Genomic DNA, 1,358 nt, shown 5'->3' with positions numbered 1-1,358 from the left:
GATGAAGGGACTAATTTGGTGCACGATATTCAATTTCAGGGACTAAAATGAGTCATTAGATGCAAAGTAAGGGACCAATTTGGTGCACATGTAACGATGACATCGTGGATGACACGTGGACAAATAGCATTGCGACACGTGGCATAATCTGACACGTGGCAAAATAGCATTGTGACACGTGGCATACCCATCTATGTCAGCTTGCCACGTGTCGTTGACCGACACATCATCATATCGTTACACGTGGCCAAACCATGAGGTGACACGTGTCACCAAAAATCCACGTCATCAAGCCACGTCAGCGCGCCGTTAACGGAAAATGGGTCAGGGACCACTATGGTGCAAAATTTCCAATCTCAGGAACGTAATTGGTGCAATTGGAATCTCAGGGACAATTTTGGTGCACGGTGTCAATCTCGAGGACCATTATGGGAATTTAGTCAGCATATTTACCTCAAATTCTTCTTCACTCATGACCTTCAAAATCAAGGAATAATTGATGTCCAACAGATCCGCTCAAGAGATAATCTGGCAGATTTATTTACAAAATCCTCCTTTAAAAGATTGGTACATCAGATTAGGATGTGCCGATCTCGAGATATTAAATAATATTAAAAGGGGGGGAGGTTGTGCTCTTTTCCCTGGTCAGGTTTTTGTCCCTATTGAATTTTTTTTGACAAGATTTTTAACGAGGCAATCTCATCATAAAGGATATTATACTCTTTTTCCTTCATTAAATTTTTTTTCCATTGAATTTTTTTAGTAAGGTTTTAATGAAACATAATCCTAAATGGACATCCAAAGAAAAGATTAGTAATTTCATTAAAATTTAACCGTTGACTGGATGAATAAACTATTGACCAAACGTTTAGGTCACTGTCAATTGAAATATATTTTTCAAGAGTTATTTTATTAAAAATAAACGTTGAGATCTATTTTGTAAAAAGTTGAATCTTTCTATACCAAAATGACTATTTACTTTAATATATATATAAAAAAAGTTTTTTTATAGAAAAAAAACCATCTCAAATTAGAATGTGTGTTGAGTTGGGATTAAAACATAAAATCATTACTATTATATTGTCCTCTATCCATCTACATTTCCTAAATTTTATTATGATGACAATGCTGATAAAAATGCCCGTAAGACTAAAACAAAATACCAAAAATAAAACTTAAGAGACGTAAATTTATTTATGTGTTTATTACTGTGATATGAATGTCTATAAACGGTTGAATGTTCTAAGGTTACGAGACTCATATTATCAAGAGAGATTGCATTTAATTTAATGAAATTTAAAAAGAATGTCTATTGTAATTTGTAAGTGTATAAATAAAGTAATGTAATTTAAGACAAG

Source organism: Arachis ipaensis, chromosome B05 (genome assembly GCF_000816755.2).
Source record: "Arachis ipaensis cultivar K30076 chromosome B05, Araip1.1, whole genome shotgun sequence".
Taxonomy (NCBI): Eukaryota; Viridiplantae; Streptophyta; class Magnoliopsida; order Fabales; family Fabaceae; genus Arachis; species Arachis ipaensis.
This window is presented reverse-complemented; position numbering follows the sequence as displayed.